The sequence below is a fragment of the Gossypium arboreum genome, chromosome 8, assembly GCF_025698485.1.
Source record: "Gossypium arboreum isolate Shixiya-1 chromosome 8, ASM2569848v2, whole genome shotgun sequence".
In the NCBI taxonomy this organism is placed as follows: domain Eukaryota; kingdom Viridiplantae; phylum Streptophyta; class Magnoliopsida; order Malvales; family Malvaceae; genus Gossypium; species Gossypium arboreum.
Window position 1 is genome coordinate 8,510,023 of NC_069077.1, and position 20,063 is coordinate 8,530,085.

The 20,063-nt window shown below is 34.5% G+C and overlaps 1 long non-coding RNA gene across 1 annotated transcript; it reads left to right on the top strand.

The window, feature by feature from the left end:
* The first annotated feature begins 11,062 nt into the window (after positions 1–11,062).
* LOC128296515 (uncharacterized) lies at positions 11,063–15,817 on the top strand. The gene is made up of 2 exons (XR_008287123.1): positions 11,063–11,217; positions 15,608–15,817. It is a non-coding gene; the product is annotated as an uncharacterized LOC128296515 (long non-coding RNA).
* The last annotated feature ends 4,246 nt before the right edge of the window (positions 15,818–20,063 follow it).

Sequence of the window (20,063 nt, forward strand, 5' to 3'; positions counted from 1 at the left end):
GCCTTAGAGTACAAAAGGACAAAGGAATGATGAAAGATGCATGCAATTCTATTGTAAACACTGAAAATTTTATTTTCTCTCATCTCCTTCTTCTTGGATATTGGTTATTTTATGTTTAACCTTAGCAACAATCGGCTGCAAATGAAATGAACCATTCTCTTTAGCTTGTTTATTCTTTCTAGTATTATATTACTTATGGTTGCAAGAAATCAGTCTACACCATTTGGTGCTTTCATTTGGATGGGGGTAGCATACATAATTTCGTCCAAACTCGATTGGCAATCTTCTTGCACTTACCCATTGAACCCACTCCTCAATTTTATGTACTCGTCAGAAATGGTGACAGATTACAATATACGGGTATTTGCCGCTAGATTCCACTCGTGATCCAAGGCCAAGAAATTCACACCGATTTTTATGTTCTACCCCTCAAAAGTTGGGATATGGTTCTTAGCATTGAATGGCTGGCAACCCTTGGTCCAGTTATCACAAACTATGCCACTGCTAAATTTCAGTTCACACACAACAACAAAACGATTTCTTGGCAAGGTGACAAGCCTTCCACTGTTCAGCCAGTTCAATACAACTGCCTTCAACGCATGATCTAAACACAAGCCATTGTTGAGTATTTTTGACTGGAACTACTTTCCCCGACTACCGTTTCCCCCTCTCCATACCCGAATGATCTTGAGGCCCTCTTAGCAACTTTCTCCGATATCTTCACAAAACCTATGAGTCTTCCTCCTGCCCGTCCTCATGATCATGCCATCAATCTCATTTCACACATAGGTCCAATACAAGTCCGGCCATACAAATATCCTCATTTTCAGAAGAGAGAAATGGAAAAATTAGTACAAAAGATGTTACAGGATGGTATCATTCAACCCAGTATAAATCCATTTTCTTCCCCCATCTTATTGGTGAGCAAAAAGGACGGTACCTGACATTTTTGTGTTGACTATCGAGCACTAAATGCTGTCACTGTTAAAGATCGATTCCTTATTCCATCAATAGATGAACTATTTGATGAACTCCATGGGGCTCAATATTTCTCTAAGTTAGATTTATTAGCAGGCTATCATCAGATACTAGTCAAATCCGGTAATGAATACAAAATAACATTTCGTACTCATGATGGCCATTGCGAATTTCTCGTCATGCCATTTGGCATCACCAACGCCCCATCCACATTTCAAGGATTAATGAATGATGTTTTTCAACCCTTTCTTCGTGTGTTTGTGTTGGTTTTCTTCGACGACATATTAGTATACAGTTCCACTTGGACTGCTCATCTACACCATCTTGAACAGGTCCTTCAATACCTTCAGAACTATCACCTAGTGGCCAAGAAATCCAAGTGTTTATTTAGGCAACAATCTCTCGGGTATTAAGGCCACCTCATCTCTGCAGAAGGAGTTGCTGTCGATCATGATAAAATTCAGGTCATCTCCAAGTGGCCTCAACCAACAACCATTAAGGAAGTCTGTAGTTTCTTGGGTCTCGTCGGATACTACCGTCGTTTCATTCGCCATTACGCTACCATTGCTAGTCCTTTCTCTGACTTACTTAAGAAAGATAATTTTCATTAGAATGATCAAGCAGCGAATACCTTCCAGCAATTACAGAAACTGCTTGCATCTACACTAGTGCTACAGTTGCCAGACTTCACTAAGCCATTTGTTTTGGAGACTGATGCATTTGGCGTGGGTATCGGTGTCGTCTTATATCAAGGCCATCACCCAGTCGCTTACTTTAGTCAGAAGCTCAATTCTCGAATGCAAGCGGCTTCTACTTTTCAGTGAAAGATGTTTGCGATAACACAGGCCGTCGCAAAATGGCGTCAGTATTTATTGGGACGTCGTTTCTCCATCATCACCGACCAACAGTCCTTAAAACGTCTCACAAATTAGGTTATTCAAACACCAGAGCAACATAGGTGGCTCGGTAAACTTCCGGGATATGATTTTGACATTCAATATTGCTCCGGCAAAACCAACTTAGCTGCTGATGCCCTATCGCGAACTTCATCTGCTGCACTTTTCGCGATCTCTCGTCCTAATTTTTCAATCGTGGAAAACATTCGACTAACCACTACATCTCACTCTGAACTGTAGGAATTTTGTCACCGCATCCAAACTGACCCCCTATCGGTCGCTGGCTATGAGTACAAAGATAATCTCCTACTCTACCGTAGTCATTTGGTCATTCCATCCAACTCACCACTACGACACCAATTATTACTAGAATTTCATTCATCCTCAATCAGTGGCCATGCCGGTGTTACAAGGACATTCTATCGATTGTCCTTCAACTTTTATTGGCGCGGTATGCTTAAAGATGTTCATCGATTTGTTTCTGAGTGTCAGATATGCCAACAAATGAAGGATTATTTTCTCCGCCCAGCTAGATTATTACAGCCATTGCCAATTCTCAACTTGATATTTGAAGGTATTTCCATGGATTTCATCACTGGCCTACCTCCACCAAAAGGAAAATCCGTCATCATGGTTGTTGTTGACCGTCTCTCCTAGTACGACCATTTCACCGCTCTTCCTAGCAATTTCACTAGTGAATCTGTTGCTGTAACGTTTGTCTCAAATATCATTCGTCTTCATGGTGTACCTACAACTATTGTCATGGACAAAGATCTCCGTTTTATGCACACTTTTTGGCAGGAACTCCATCAACTGTAGGGAATTGAACTCGCGATTAGCACCCCTTACTATCCCCAAACCGATGGTCAAACAGAGGCCCCTAACAAATGCTTGGAAATGTACGTCCGATGTTTTACAGTTGATGCTCCTCACACCAGGGTCACTATGTTACCTTGGGCAGAATATTGGTATGTGATATCCCGAATTAGGGCCTAAACGGAATATTAGTTTTGAAACCATAATTTTGAAGTAGAAAAATTTATTCTGATTAATTTTTATAATTTATTGAGTGATTAGATGCATGCGTTAGAAGATCGATAGAAAATTTCATGAATTGAATGTCTAATTTGCCTATTAGGACTTAATTGCAAAAGTTGATAAATATGAGTTTTAGATCTTAAAGGATTTAATTGAAGAGCATAATTGAAGTAGAGGTCCTTAAATGGAATTATACCATTAGGTTTTCATGGAAAAAAGTAAACATACATAGGTAGAAATAACCAAAGTTTTTAATGAAGGGTATTTTAGTCATTTGGTAATTAAAAAATTAAAAAAAGGAAAAAGATGGAAAAATATGTCCATCTTCTTCATTAGGACGAAATTTCAAGGGTTCTCCATAGCTAGGGTTTGTTTCAAGCTTCCAAGCTCTATAGTAAGTGATTCCAAGCCCCGTTTTTAATGTTCTTTACGTTTTTAGAGTCCCGGTAACTTGATTTAGCTTATTCTAGCAATAATTTAACCTAGGGTTTATATTTGGAAAAATACCCATAGGTGAAATGTGTTTATTTTGAGGTTTTATGGTAGAATATGAAGCTTTAAATTGTGTTAAACAACTTTTGCTAAACGATTTTACGTGAAAACGAGTAAAATGACGTAATCGGTAAAAATACCTAATGTTTATAACTACATGTTAAAGTGAGAATTTGTTGTTTCCATATAAGGGAAAAATGATCAGCATGTCATAAAACATAATAATTTTTGAAAAAAATTTAATTTTTGAGCTTTGGGGCAAAAGTGTAAATATGCAAAAATTTAGGGGCAAAATCATAATTTTTCCAAAGGTAGAGTTAAGGACTATTTTGATAAATGTGAGTATTAAATCAGCTAAATGTGTTATTTTAGACCAAGAAAGATGTGGAATCGACCTTGATCGGGGAAAGAAAAAGATTGTGGACTAAATTGCAAAATTTTTTTATTTTGTACTGAGGTTAGTTCAGGTGTAAATGTAGTAACATAATTGTCATTTTAAGTAATTTAATGTTATTTATATGATATGATGATTAATATCATGAAATATTATGCTTTGTGGTTATTATTGAGTAATATGCAAATTATGTGTGCTACTTGTTAAATATAAATTGCTTCCGAGTATCGGTTTTGATATTCCGTGGAAGACGGCAAAGATGTGTGATCGAGTTTGAACCTTGGGAATAGATTACAATACAAGTGACATGTCACGAAGATATTTAAGTTTCGAGCTCGTTGAGTTGAGTCCGAGTTCGTGAGATGTAACTAGGCATCCGAACTCGTTGAGTTGAATCCGAGTTCACTTATGGATGCGAACGCTCGAGCTCGTTGAGTTGAGTCCGAGTTCACTTATGGGCGGGTTACATGGTAGCTTGGCTACATAATTTCCGCAGGCTATTAAGTGGATAAGGTGAGTACCTAAAACGAAGGTGACATGTTGGTAAGTGTGGTGAATTAGAAAATTTGTATAGGTATGCACTTAACCCTCAGGTTGAGACTTCAATATAACAATAATATGGTAGGATCATGAATGAGAAATATGATATGAATGCTTTGGTGATATTATGCAAATGTGGATTTCGTATTATTGCATGGTTATGTTACTTGCTATTTACATGTGAACTTACTAAGCAATTATGCTTACTCCCTCCTCTCTATTCTTTGTAGTTTTGTCAAGCCGGCTAGGAGATCGGGAACGGTCGGAAGCGCACTCACACTATCAACAAACTATTTCAGTATAATGACTTGTATATTTGGGGAATATGTCATATATAGCATTATAATCATTTTGTGTATATAATCTTATGATATGGCTCATGGATGGCATGGAAATGTTTGAGAATGATTAGCTATTGGAGTGGCTAATCAAAATTATATTTGATAACACATATGCTTTATGTGCTAACTAATCTATGGAAATCCATAAAATGGTGAAATTAGCTATAAAACAAAATCACACAGCAGCAGTGATGTGAGTTTGAAAAATCACTAAAAATAGTAGATATAGAATTAGATGATGAATAAGATATGGAATTGAAGCTTAATGAATCTATTTTCATGTGGAAGAAACAAAATAGGTAAAAAGTTGTATTTTATGAGATATTTACGTTTTGGCGAAATAGGGTCAGAGCAATTTCCTGGATTCCCTGTTCTGACTTTATAAATTCATCATAAATTGTATAAAAATAATTAGGACTCACACTTTATATGTATGGATTCCTTATTGATTATATTTTTAATATAAATAAACGACATGGTCATTGGATCTCTGTACAGGAAGAAATTTGATTCATAGTGCACAGGGGTCAGAGTAGCCGAACCCTCAAACAGGGGAGACTTTAACTAATAAACTGTACTAATTGGCCTTACCAAAAATTATAGAAAAAAAAATTAGTAAGTAGATATATGAGTCTAGTTTTAGGGAAAATTTACAGAATTTAATTTTGAGTTTCTTAACTCGAGATATGATTTTTTTAGCAACTGTGACGCAGATGGACAGTTTACTACGAGAATTGTTTGAACTTGTTTAAATGCTAAAATAAGTTTAGTAATGTCTCATGCTCGACTCCGGCGACGGTCTAGGGTAAAGGGGCGTTACATGGTATAACAAAGCCTACCAAACCACTGCGCAGATGACACACTTTGAGGCCCTTTATGGACGGCCACCACCTACCATTACCCGTTATATTTAAGGTATTGCAGGTTCCCCTTTAGTTGATGAGTATATGCGAGATCGAGATACCACACTCAATCTGCTCAAGTATAATTTGCAGCGTGCTCAATCTAAGATGAAGGCTTATGTTGATAAACATCACCGAGATATTGTATTTGCAGAAGGCAACTGGGTCTACATCCGCCTTCAGCCCTTCAGGCAAAATTCAGTTTGATTACAACGACACCATAAATTGGGCCGACGTTTCTTTAGTCCATTTCAAGTTCTCCAACGAATCGGCATGGTGGCTTACAAATTGGACCTACCAGCAACGGCAAAAATCCATCCGGTGTTCCATGTCTCCCTTCTCTGTAAATGCATTGGCACTCCTGAACAGCAAGTTACTCCACTCCATCTTGTAGATTCCACAGCTACTTTGATTCTCCAACCAGCAGCCACCCTTGCTACACGAACGGTCAATCGCTTCGGACACTCTATAGTCCAATATCTGATACAAAGGGATGGATTTCCTCAGGACACAACTACTTGGGAAGACAAAGATCACATGCTTCGCAATTTTCCCAACTGGAACCTTCAGGACAAAGTTCTTTCTAAACCAGGGGGTACTATTGTGAATGGGCCACAAAGCACCACCGTCAACATACAAGAGAATCGGGTAAATGGGCCAATAGCAAACACAAGACCCAACCACAACCGCAAGACACCTCAGAGATTCAATGATTTTGTTATAGGAGCCTTTTCAGCAGAGGAGTAACAGCCTTAGAGTACAAAAGGACAAAGGAATGATGAAAGATGCATACAATTCTATTGTAAACACTGAAAATTCTGTTTTCTCTGATCTCATTCTTCTTGGATATTGGTTATTTTATGTTTAACCTTAGCAACAATCGGCTGCAAATGAAATGAACCATTCTCTTTAGCTTTGTTTCTTCTTTCTAGTATTATATTACTTGTGGTTGCAGGAAATCAGTCCACACCACATTATCTTTGCAGGTGCACGGAGAACCATGAAATATGGAAGTGGACATAAATGGAAGCATCAAAGATTTTTACTAGAACAATGATCCTAACTATAGTTAATATATTTAGCTAGTTTGTTGTTCTTCCCTTTTTTTAACCAGCATCCAAGGGTTAACGTAGATTTTTTGGAATGAGATTAAATATATATTTTTTCATGAGAGTTAAAACATAATTTTATCATTATATTAATTTATATCTTTATAATTTTTAGAATAAATAAATTGAAATTTAGCTTTTAGGAAAATTATAATACTATATATTAACTTAATATTTTATGAATTTCAAGGATCTAAAACAACAATATTTCATTTTAATCAAAAATACTTAAATTATTGATTTTGTTGTTAGATTTTTTTCCTTCTATTTAATTTTTTCTAATAATTTATAATGTTTTATTTATAATTTGTATATGTGTCATATCTATGTATTTATTATGGTTCTTATTAGTGTAGTATTTTTATTAAAAAATATAAATATTATATTATTCGATCTATTCTAGGAGACAATGTAGCCAAATTTACTCCTTTAATTTTATCGTTGTCCTATATTTGTAAAAGAGTCGAATATTCTTTGTTTTCTTTTGAATTACTTAATTTTTATTCACTTAATTTAAATAAAACTAGAGAAATAAAAAGTAATATTTCTTTTTAGATACAAAATACTATTTTTTTCTTATTAGTATTTAAATTAAATTATTTTTTAAAATAATATAATAGAAGAAAAATCATTATAATAAATCATCTCCTTTACTTATACAAGGTTACAAAAATTTTATTTTATTTTATTAATTTTAACTATTTAAACGAAATAACAAATATATCATTTTTCATTAATATTCCATTCATCTCTCTCGTTTTCTTTTCTTTTAAGAATAATATAATTTTAGTCCTTAAACTTAGCAATAAGTTCACTTTGGTATTTCTGTCAAAAAAAAAAGTTCACTTTGGTATTTATATTTTTTTGTCCATTTCCACCCTTGAACTTGACAACTAGGTTCATTTTGATCCTAATTTTGAAAAATATAAAAGTTTAATAATGTGGCACTCTGAAATTGCGTCATATTATCACTTGATTTTTTTTTATAACTGTTCGTTCAGATTTAATGATGGGCTTGGGAATCAGACAAGTCCAGAATAATCACAACCCAAAAAGCAAGAAAACAACAAACAAATAAAGTCTCAACAAAAGTAAAATAAAGCAAAACAAGAAGTCCTACTCTAGAATCTTCTTTTAGGCCCTTCAGCTACCAGAGAAACCTAAAACGACCAAAGTTCAACCCCCATTTGATGATCAGAGCAACCAAACATTGGGGTGGGGGTTAAGATTTGCTTTTAAAATCAAAGTATCTTCAACCCAGAGACAAAAATGCAAAGGAGAGTAACTATGGTGGTTGATGGAAACAACAATCTGAACTCGCTATCTCCATAGCTTTTGGCGGTGCGTCTTCAACCCAGAAATAGTCTTCTAACCTTCTCATCCCTTCTATTGCCATTGCATGTGCAATTGAGTTACCTTCTTTGGCAACAAATTCGAAATGACATGTTGAAAAATTCCTTGCTAGGGCCCTCGCATTAAAGATGATCATGGGCCAAGTTGAGTTCAGGCCAAAGCAAAAAAAATATGCCCAGGCTCTGCTCAACCCGAAAAGTGGGCCTAAAAATTTACCTAAGCCCGACCCAGCCTGTAATATCCTGATTTTGGGCCTAGTCGGAATAGTGGTTTCGTGACCACAAAATCCGAGATATAAATAATTATTTTATGATTATTTTAAGGTCTATGATATGATTGCATGATTGTGTGAAAATTTCGTGAAGAAATTTTATGCATAAAGTGCTTAATTTGAAATTTGGGACTAAATTGAATAAATTGCAAAACTTGTGTTCTAGAAGTATTTTGCATAAAATTGAATTAGATTATTAATTAAAGGTCCTTAAAGAGTAATTTTACCAATTTCTAAGTCTATGGACAAAAATTAGGACATGGAAGGAATTTTGGAAAGTTTAGTAGTAAGGGCATTTTGGTCATTTAGGGTAAAATGAATTAAAATACAAAATTAAAAGCCAATTTTGCTCATCTTCAACCCCATGGCCGAATGTAGCAAGGAGAAACCATGGCTAGGGTTTTCAAGCTTCCAAGCTCGATTGTAAGTCCGTTCTAGCCTCGTTTTTAATGATTTTACGTTTTTGGAGTCCCTAGCTCGATTTAGCTTATGCTAGCAATAATTTAACCTAGGGTTTATATTTGGAAAAATACCCATAGGTGAAATTTGTGTATTTTGGTGTTTTATGATAGAATATGAGGTTTTAAATTATGTTAGACAACTTGTGCTACTCGGTTTTAAGTGAAAACGAGCAAAAGGGCTTAATCGGTAAAAATACCTAATAGTCATAAGTACATGTTAGAGTGAGAATTTGATGTTGCCATAGAAGGGAAAAATGATCAGCATGTCATAAAACATAATAAAATAGGCTGAATTTTAATTTACGAGCTTTGGGGCAAAAGTGTAAATATGCAAAAGTTTAGGGCCAAAATTGTAATTTTTCCAAAATATGATTTTGGGTCAATTTGAATAATGTGAGTCCTAATTAGACTATATTTTAAATGATAGAGCAAGGAAAACTGAAATTCGGGCTAAAATGGGGAAAATACCAAGTTGTGGACGAAATGGTAAAAATAGCCATTTTCGCATACGAGGTAAGTTCATGTGTAAATGTAGTAACATAATTGTCATTTTAAGCAATTTAATGTTGTTTATATGATATGATGCTGATTATTATCATGAAATATTATGCTTTGTGGTTATTGTTGAATAATATGTAATTATGTGAATTACTTGATGAGTATGAACTATCACCAAGTATCAATTTCGATATTCCGTGGAAGATGGAAAAGATGTGTGATCAAGGAAAACGCCTGCTTGAACCTTAGGAATAGATTAGGATACAAGTGACATGTCACTAGGATGGTTGAGCATCCGAACTCGTTGAGTTGAGTCCGAGTTCACTTATGGATGCGAGCGTCCGAACTCGTTGAGTTGAGTCCGAGTTCGTGAGATGTAACTAGGCATCCGAACTCGTTGAGTTGAGTCCGAGTTCACTTATGGATGCGAACGCCCGAGCTCGTTGAGTTGAGTCCGAGTTCACTTATGGGCGGGTTACATGGTAGCTTGGCTACATATGTGGCACTTATGTGCAAGTTATCCATGTATCCAATTATATTCGATGTGTTCAACGGGTAAAGTTCTACTCAAATGGAGGAATACTCAAGATGAAAGGGACGTATTGGTAAGTGTTGTGAAATGGATACTTTGAACAGGTATGTACTTAACCCTCGGGTTGAAAACTCGATATAACAACAATATGGTAAGATGATAAATGAAAAGGTGATATGAATGTCTTGGTGATGATTATGCAAATGATGTTTTATGTTTGCTTATATGGTTATGTTACTTGCTATTTGCATGTGAGCTTACTAAGCATTTATGCTTACTCCTCCTTTTCATTCCTTGTAGTGTTGACAAGCCAACTCGAAAATCGGAAGCGGTCGGAGGCACGCCACACTATCCGTATACCATCTTGGCATAATGGATTGTATATTTTGAGTATGGCATGTATAGCATTATAATCATTTTGTATATATGGTCTTATGATATGGTTATTGAGTGGTATGGAAATAGAAATGCTTGGTAATGATTAGCCATTGGAATGGCTAATCATGATCATATTTGGTATTATGTATGTCAAATTGCTAGCTAATCCATGGAAACCATGAAATAGGTAAAATTTACCATAAAATAGATTCAGACAGCAGCAGTGACGTGAGTTTAAAAATCACTAAAATAGTAGAAATGGAATTAAATAATGAATAAGTTATGGAATCGAAGTTTGATGAGTCTATTTTCATATGGAATAAGAAAAACAGGTATATGAGCTATATTTTATGAGATGTTTAAATTTTTGTGAAATAGGGCCAGAGCGATTTCTGGATCCCCTGTTCTGAATTTGGAAATTCACCATAAATTTTACAAAGATAATTAGAAGTCATGCTTTATATGTACAGATTCCTTATTATGTCTAGTTTTATTAGAGATAAATGGCATAGTCATTGAAGCTCTGTACAGGGAGATATCTGATTCGTAATACACTAAGGTCAGAGTAGTTGAACCCTGAAACAGGGAGACTTTAACTAATAAACTGTACTAATTGGCCCAACCAAAATTCTAGAAAAAATTAGTAGATATATATATGAGTCTAGTTTCAGTAAAATTTACGGAATTGGATTTGAGTTTCGTAACTCGAGATATGATTTTAAAGCGACTGTGATGCAGTTAGCCAGCTTGTCTGGAAATTTTAAAATGAATTGTATGAGCTGTTTAATTAATGAATTAAGTCCGTTAACACCTCGTGTTCGACTCGCAACGGTCTCGGTGCACGGGTGTTACATTTAGTGGTATCAGAGCAGGTTTAGTCGGTTCTCAGACTAACCTAGCATGTGTAAAAGTTTAGCTATACATGCCACTGATCTGTGATAGTGTGATGTCTTCCGACGCGTATAAGTACCGTCTTATTTAGACAGGGTATTCTCCAACCGAGCTGCGCTGACCATGTTCAATGTTATGCGAAGGTATTTGAGTAAAGTTATGATTATGATAAGTCTCGGTTCAGAAAAGTATGAATAAAAGTTTATGATACATATGTGATAATATGTGAGATGAAAGTTCATGTTGTGATAAATATCCATATTTGCTTAATACTCATACGATGTAGTGTATGTGGCTTACTTGATAAGATGAACGGAATAAATAGAAAGTAGTAGAGGTATGAATAAAGGTCATAATATCATAATACGGATGAAAATGTCCTTGTCTTGATTGGACGTTGAATGTTGATGAGTGTTAATGATATACAATTTTTTTATGAGATAAAGGATTATAATGAAATGAACTTATCTATGTTAAATTGTTGGACTGAATTGTATGATTGTAATGATATGTACATGATGATGCACGAAATGAAAGTTGTGATTGTGATGCAAATATTTATGTTTGTTTGGCCTTATATAATGTCATGAGCATGAATTAATTTAATTAAATGAATGGATAAGTAAAGCTATCTAGAAAACATAGAATGTATGCATAAGTATATTGTCTAAATGGGACAATAGGAAAATTGGTGTAAGGCAACATGAATGAATGACATGATTTTGGTGATGTTACTATGATGATGGAAGTTGTGTCATATGTGTATGTATAAGAAAGTCGAGTCAGAGGTCCTACAACCCTTCCCCCTTACCAAAGTGGTACTTATAATGGAATTTCATGAGATTTGTATTGAATAAGTTTCTGTTGAAAACCCAAAGAGTTCAAAGGATAGAATAATTATAAGTATGATCCGAGATTGAAAATGAGCTGATAAGTAAAGTCGAGCCGAAAGTATCCGATTGATATAAAGATTATTGGAATTATGCACTTTGTCCAGTTAGAGAAGGAATTCTCTTTGGTAAATCGAAATTTATTCAAAATTGACATTCTTTAGTGAATGATTTAATATGAAATTTGTGACGGCAGAACTAGTTGGGGAAATGATATTTCAAATGTGAATTATCTGAGTGTGACAGTTATGACCGGATGATTTAGCGATCTCTTTTGAGATGTTCTATGTGTTCACCCGTTCGTAAATATTTCTATGGCTATTGATCTTCAAGAAATTCTTGTTATATGGGAATGTCTTCTAATTTGGTGTTGGATGAAAGCATTGGTAGTCTGACTGGTTTATAATTTATATTGCTCTATTTCATCGGGTATTCTATTTCATTTAAATCGATAAGAATTGATGAGAGAATTCATATGATATTATGATTCTTTCTTCTACTTGATGCTTCATCTGATATATATGTATGGGAAGATATATTGATCTTGTTATATTTGATTTCAGTGGGATTAAATAATGTTTTCTTTTGGACTTTCTTTCTTTGAAGAATTATCAGGGTATTCTGTATTTTCTCTATGAATTTGGTTTTCGATTCTCTGGCATAGTATCGTATCTTGGGTTTCTTTATCCTGGATCTCTTTATTCTGGATTTCTTTATTCTGGGTTTCTCTATCTTGGATTTCTTTATTCGGTTTTCTTGTTATCTTTGTTCCATAATTTGTCAATTATGACTCATGTTCAAGTCGTTCTTCACTCGTGATAATCATGTCAAATATGACTATACTTCTAATTTGATCTTGGTAATGTGGTGATTTTAGTATTGGGATTTTTCTAATTTCGTGTAAGGATTTGACATCGAAGAAAGGCATAGGTGATAAAAGCGAGTTTTAGTCGGTATGGTAAATTATTTATTTGAAAGATTTCATGTGACAATTATGTCGGATTATTTTTCCCAAGTTTGATAATAGAATTTCATTTTGTACAGATCAAAGAGTAAATAGTTTGAACGAGAAGTCTATATTTATTAGAAAGAGTTGAATATTAGTTTAAGTCACTACGAATGATAAGGTTTCCATCTTGTGAAAGCTGAAAAGTTTATTACATGTTGACAGAGTTCGGATAGATGAGAATATTGGTAACCGAAGCGTCTGAACTAGACTAGTCTACATTGAGCAAAGACTTCGACTTTCAAGAATGTATTGTTGTATGAATTGTGATGTGTTTCAAGACGGTGAGGTAATGTGATAGTTTAGAGCATCCGATGTTACATAAAATCGGAGTTGTTAAAGGGTTAAAGCCGAGCATTGGGATCTATCAAAATTATCCTTGTCAATGTTGATATTGGGATGGAAATGAGAAGGATTATTCTTGAGGCCATATCAGAATTATTTCTATGGCGGAAAAAGGAAAATGGGATGTATCCTATTGTTAAATGTTTGGCGAGATCTATAAATCACATCTGTATTGAATGAATTCCTACTCATCAGATCCATGGAATTTCAGGTCTCTTTGATTGTCGGATTTCTTGGAATTCCGGTCTCCATTAAATCAAGTTGAGATCCAGGTTTTATGTCATGATATCATGGGAAATTGAGAAGGGTTGAAAATTTAAGAACAGTTGAGAGTTGAGACTGTAAGCTTTTAGATCATATGAGAAATTGAAGAGATGTATTGGAGGTACAGTCTAAGTGCAAGTTCTTCAGCACCAAATATGAGATTAAAAGTGAAGACCACTTTTCTGGTAAGATTTTCGGGGACGAAATCCCTGAAGGGGGGGAGAGTTGTAATATCCTGATTTTGGGCCTAGTCGGAATAGTGGTTTCGTGACCACAAAATCCGAGATATAAATAATTATTTTATGATTATTTTAAGGTCTATGATATGATTGCATGATTGTGTGAAAATTTCGTGAAGAAATTTTATGCATAAAGTGCTTAATTTGAAATTTGGGACTAAATTGAATAAATTGCAAAACTTGTGTTCTAGAAGTATTTTGCATAAAATTGAATTAGATTATTAATTAGAGGTCCTTAAAGAGTAATTTTACCAATTTCTAAGTCTATGGACAAAAATTAGGACATGGAAGGAATTTTGGAAAGTTTAGTAGTAAGGGCATTTTGGTCATTTAGGGTAAAATGAATTAAAATACAAAATTAAAAGCCAATTTTGCTCATCTTCAACCCCATGGCCGAATGTAGCAAGGAGAAACCATGGCTAGGGTTTTCAAGCTTCCAAGCTCGATTGTAAGTCCGTTCTAGCCTCGTTTTAATGATTTTTACGTTTTTGGAGTCCGTAGCTCGATTTAGCTTATGCTAGCAATAATTTAACCTAGGGTTTATATTTGGAAAAATACCCATAGGTGAAATTTGTGTATTTTGGTGTTTTATGATAGAATATGAGGTTTTAAATTATGTTAGACAACTTGTGCTACTCGGTTTTAAGTGAAAACGAGCAAAAGGGCTTAATCGGTAAAATACCTAATAGTCATAAGTACATGTTAGAGTGAGAATTTGATGTTGCCATAGAAGGAAAAATGATCAGCATGTCATAAAACATAATAAAATAGGCTGAATTTTAATTTACGAGCTTTGGGGCAAAAGTGTAAATATGCAAAAGTTTAGGGCCAAAATTGTAATTTTTCCAAAATATGATTTTGGGTCAATTTGAATAATGTGAGTCCTAATTAGACTATATTTTAAATGATAGAGCAAGGAAAACTGAAATTGGGGCTAAAATGGGAAAATACCAAGTTGTGGGCGAAATGGTAAAATAGCCATTTTCGCATACGAGGTAAGTTCATGTGTAAATGTAGTAACATAATTGTCATTTTAAGCAATTTAATGTTGTTTATATGATATGATGCTGATTATTATCATGAAATATTATGCTTTGTGGTTATTGTTGAATAATATGTAATTATGTGAATTACTTGATGAGTATGAACTATCACCGAAGTATCAATTTCGATATTCCGTGGAAGATGGAAAAGATGTGTGATCAAGGAAAACGCCCGTTTGAACCTTAGGAATAGATTAGGATACAAGTGACATGTCACTAGGATGGTTGAGCATCCGAACTCGTTGAGTTGAGTCCGAGTTCACTTATGGATGCGAGCGTCCGAACGATGTAACTAGGCATCCGAACTCGTTGAGTTGAGTCCGAGTTCACTTATGGATGCGAACGCCCGAGCTCGTTGAGTTGAGTCCGAGTTCACTTATGGGCGGGTTACATGGTAGCTTGGCTACATATGTGGCACTTATGTGCAAGTTATCCATGTATCCGAATTATATTCCGATGTGTTCAACGGGTAAAGTTCTACTCAAATGGAGGAATACTCAAGATGAAAGGGACGTATTGGTAAGTGTTGTGAAATGGATACTTTGAACAGGTATGTACTTAACCCTCGGGTTGAAAACTCGATATAACAACAATATGGTAAGATGATAAATGAAAAGGTGATATGAATGTCTTGGTGATGATTATGCAAATGATGTTTTATGTTTGCTTATATGGTTATGTTACTTGCTATTTGCATGTGAGCTTACTAAGCATTTATGCTTACTCCTCCTTTTCATTCCTTGTAGTGTTGACAAGCCAGCTCGAAAATCGGAAGCGGTCGGAGGCACGCCACACTATCCGTATACCATCTTGGCATAATGGATTGTATATTTTGAGTATGGCATGTATAGCATTATAATCATTTTGTATATATGGTCTTATGATATGGTTATTGAGTGGTATGGAAATAGAAATGCTTGGTAATGATTAGCCATTGGAATGGCTAATCATGATCATATTTGGTATTATGTATGTCAAATTGCTAGTTAATCCATGGAAACCATGAAATAGGTAAAATTTACCATAAAATAGATTCAGACAGCAGCAGTGACGTGAGTTTAAAAAATCACTAAAAATAGTAGAAATGGAATTAAATAATGAATAAGTTATGGAATCGAAGTTTGATGAGTCTATTTTCATATGGAATAAGAAAAACAGGTATATGAGCTATATTTTATGAGATGTTTAAATTTTTGTGAAACAGGGCTAGAGCAATTTCTGGATCCCCTGTTCTGAATTTGGAAATTCACCATAAATTTTACAAAGATAATTAGAAGTCATGCTTTATATGTACAGATTCCTTATTGAGTCTAGTTTTATTAGAGATAAATGGCATAGTCATTGAAGCTCTGTACAGGGAGATATCTGATTCGTAATACACTAAGGTCAGAGTAGTTGAACCCTGAAATAGGGGAGACTTTAACTAATAAACTGTACTAATTGGCCCAACCAAAAATTCTAGAAAAAAATTAGTAGATATATATATGAGTCTAGTTTCAGTAAAAATTTACGGAATTGGATTTCGAGTTTCGTAACTCGAGATATGATTTTTAAAGCGACTGTGATGCAGTTAGCCAGCTTGTCTGGAAATTTTAAAATGAATTGTATGAGCTGTTTAATTAATGAATTAAGTCCGTTAACACCTCGTGTTCGACTCCGGCAACGGTCTCGGGTACGGGGTGTTACACAGCCCGCCCTAATTTTTTATATTATATTATTTTTACATAATTTTAAATATATATAATACATCAAAATACTAAAAACATTAAAATAAATATTTCGAACAAAGTGAAAATAAATTTTAAAAAATATGTATACTTAAACAATACTAAGATAGATGCAATTTAACAAGAAAATGTCCCTAAAATAATAACAAAATTAACAATAAAATAAGTGTTATACAATATCCAAACAATAACAACAAAATAGTAGCAACATAATAGTGAAATGGTAGCAAAATAGGGAGAAAACAATAAGAAAATATCATTAAAATAATAAAAAATAGCAGAATTTTTTTTGCATTTAGTGGATTCGGGTCGGGCTAGGATCAGGCAAAAAATGTCTTACCCGAGGCCCGACCTATTTTTAAAATGGGCCTTATTTTTTTGTCCAAGCCCATTTTTTGGGCCTATATTTTTGCCTAAATCCTCCCACTTTTCAAGCAGGCCTTTAGGTCGGGCAGAGTGGCCCAGCCCATGAGGAGGTCTACCTCACATCCCAGGCAGTCGATCTAATCTCCAAGTAGTATTCCTCTATCGATTGGAGATATTTTATAAAAGTCTTAAAGTCGCTTTCTTGGACAATTTGCATGAAGCCCATCTCTAAAACGAACTGGATTTCGTGAAGAATTTCAATCGCTTCAGCCAATACAATTGATTTTACCAAGTGACCTTCATCATTTCTAATAATGAACCTTGATACTGCTTTCTATTTTGTTGTAGAGAACCCTGCATCTACATTAACCTTTACCCAATTCGGAGGTGGGGGATACCAATTTATCATTGCTCTAGACTTGGGATGCTTTAACGTTGATGACAGCTCCCGATACTCCCTCCTATAACCCTTGACGAAGATAACCACTTCTTCTATACTTAACACTTTTCTTTCATGTAAAAATTTGTTGCGAGAAAACTAGATTTCCCATATTGTAATGGTGATTTCTTCTTTTCTGTTACCATTCGTTAAAACTTGCATCTGCAACTAGACTTGGTCACTGGAAATTTAATTTTGACCAAACTTGCTTAGTAAAGTGCAACCTTAGAAGACATGAGCATTTGATTCACTATAATCTCGATAGCTCGGACATATATTATCTGTCATAGTTCTTTTAAAATGCAAATTTTGGAATGTAGGAATAAAGTTTCAAGCAAATTTCCAAACCAATATATAGATTTTTTATGACACTTTACTGAATTTCCTTATAATTATACTGCTTCATTGCATCTACATTAAATGGCTCAATAAGGGCTTTATAACCACTCTTTACTGAATAAATGCTAGAGTTTTAACTAAACTAGACTAACATATCAGATTGGTTAGTTAGAGGTATAGGAATACTCACAATTGAATTTGCCTCGTCCTCCAAAAAAGTTTAGAAGATTAAGTTGTTGTTCGAACTGTTAGAATCTAGTAGAATAAGGCCACTAACTCGTTTCAAATTTGCTGCCCTGTTTGTAGAAATTTTTGCTTTAATTTTACCTGGTAGCCAATAGTCCTACCAAATCGAGACTAAGTGCCTTGAACCAATCCTCCACCGAAGTCCCGAGTTTAACGAAGCTTTGGAACACTATATACTTCTCCAAATCAGTGATGGGTTTGATCCCAATGGTGCCTCCAAAAAATTTGAACCATGATAGTATTTAGCACGGATCAATCTTGCTGTTAGCGAACCAAGATTCTCCATCAATCTCCATTCTTGTTTTGCTAGCGAAGCATTATTAAATTTTGATAAATCATGAAACCCCATGCCACCATCCTCTTTTAGAATACACAAAGATATCCAAGAACACCAATGTAAACCATTCCTTCTAGCTTTTTTCTACCACCAAAATTGAGCGATAACAACTTCAAGTTCCTTACAAAAGGAGCTGGACAAAAGGAAACAAGACCTAACATACATAGGGATTGCCTGTAATATTACTTTAATAAATACTTCTCTACCCCTAAAAGACAACATTTTCGACTCCAGCTAGACACTCTTTTGACTAAATTTTCTTTTATTTCTTTAAAAGCCTTTTTTTTTTGCCCTATAATTGAAGAGAGTCCAAGGTACCTTTCTGGATTAATGCTTGAATTTACCCCCAAATTTGGCAAGCCTTCTCTCCATTTTCCTCAATGACATTTGAACTGAAGAACGTATCTGATTTATAAAAATTTATTAATTGCCCCTAACTATGAGCATAAATCTTCAATCTGTCATTAAGAGCTCTGACCCATTTTATCGCGGCATCTCCAAAGATTAAGCTATCACTCGCAAAAATCAAGTGGGTGATAAGTGGGGCATGTCTATTAATGTGGACACCCTTAAGATCCCCTGTGACAACCCGAATTAGGGCCTAATCGGAATAGTGGTTTCGTGACCACAAATTCGAGATAGCAATAATTGTTTTATAATTTTTTTGGGGTTTATGATATGATTTCATGATTTCATGAAAATTTCGTGATGAAATTCTGTACATTTCGCGCTTAAGTTGAGAATTGGGACTAAATCGAATAAATTATAAAACTCGTGTTTTAGAAGTTTTTAGTATGAAATTGCTTTGGGATATTAATTAGGAGGTCTCAAATAGCAAGTTGACGCATTCTTAAGTTATGGACAAAAGTTGGACATGGAGGGAATTTTTTGAAAGTTTAGTAGTAAGGGTATTTTGGTCATTTGTATATTAAATGAAATAAAATGGGAAAAATAACACAAAATTTGTTATCATCTTCATTAGTTGCTGCTGAAAATTTCTCTCCTCCATAGCTAGGGTTTCTTCAACTTTCAAGCTTCATAGTAAGTGAATTCAAGCCCCGTTTTTAATGTTCTTCATATTTTTAAAATCCTCGTAGCTCGGTTTACTTATTTCTACCATTAGTTCGAATTAAGGTTTATGTTTAAAAATTTACCCACGAATGATAGGCATGTATTTTGTTGTTTGATGGTAGAATATGAATGTTTGAAGTTAGGGGAACGATCTTTTCTAAGCGATTTTTAATGAAAACGAGCAAAACGGCATAATCGATAAAAATATCTATTGTGCATAACTATGTGTTAGAGTGAGAATTTGATGTTGCCATAGAAGAGAAAAATGATCAGTAGGTCATTAAACATAAGAATAAGGGCTGAAATTAAATTTCCGAGCCTTGGGGCAAAATTGTAATTTTGTAAAAGTTAGGGGCAAAAATGTAATTTTTGTAGAATGTGATTTTTGGATTAAAATAAATAGTTTGAGTGTTAAATGAGCTAAATATATTGATATAGATCAAGAAAGGCGTGGAATCGACCTCGAAAGGGGAAAGGAGAAAGTTTTGGACTAAATTGCAAAATTCTCATATTTTGCACCGAGGTAAGTTTGTATGTAAATAATACATAAATTTCATTTACATTTTATATTTCAGCCTATTTTATATATATTAGCTGATGTTGAAGTATAAATAGACTATTGAAAGAATGGAAATAAATAATAGAGAGAGAGATCCGGTTGAACATTGAAAAAAAAT